This window comes from Triticum urartu, chromosome 5 (assembly GCF_003073215.2).
Source record: "Triticum urartu cultivar G1812 chromosome 5, Tu2.1, whole genome shotgun sequence".
NCBI lineage: Eukaryota > Viridiplantae > Streptophyta > Magnoliopsida > Poales > Poaceae > Triticum > Triticum urartu.
The window spans coordinates 44,720,316-44,720,877 of NC_053026.1; the positions used below are offsets into that span (position 1 = coordinate 44,720,316).

At 61.4% G+C, this 562-nt stretch overlaps 1 pseudogene; it reads left to right on the forward strand.

The window, feature by feature from the left end:
• Positions 1–217: 217 nt before the first annotated feature.
• On the forward strand, positions 218–356 carry LOC125511817 (annotated as a pseudogene).
• The last annotated feature ends 206 nt before the right edge of the window (positions 357–562 follow it).

A 562-nucleotide genomic window follows, 5' to 3' on the forward strand; every position in this document is an offset into this window, starting at 1 on the left:
TCAATTCCATCTCACCCCCTGTGATGGTTCAGATCGCAACATGCACCACGGCGTCAGCAGCATGGACTGCAATCACGGAGATCTTTATCTCCCAGACGGAGGCGGCCATCGTCAATACAAGGATGGCCCTCTCCACCACCAAGAAGGGAAACTCCACCATCGCTGAGTACCTTGGCGCATGAAGGCCCTCAGTGATGAGATGGCTGCCATCGGCAAGCCGCTCACGGACGATGATATGGTGTCGTATATCCTTGCTGGCTTGGATTTTGACTACATGTCATTCGTCTCCTCCATCTGCGCCAGGACCGTCCCCATCAAGCCCAACGAGCTCTACGCGGAACTCATCAGCTTCGAGAGCCACCTCGCCATGTTCGAGGGTGGCAACTCGTCGTCCCACTCATCCGCGAACGCTACCTCCCGTGGCGGTCGCGGTGGCTTCCCTCGCAGCGGAGGCCGCGGCAGGAACGGAGGCGGCCGTGGCCACGGTGGTGGCCGTGACAATGGAGGCAACGGCGGCCGCGGGAATGGCCACGGTGGGCGTGGCCAAGGAGGCGGGGGACGA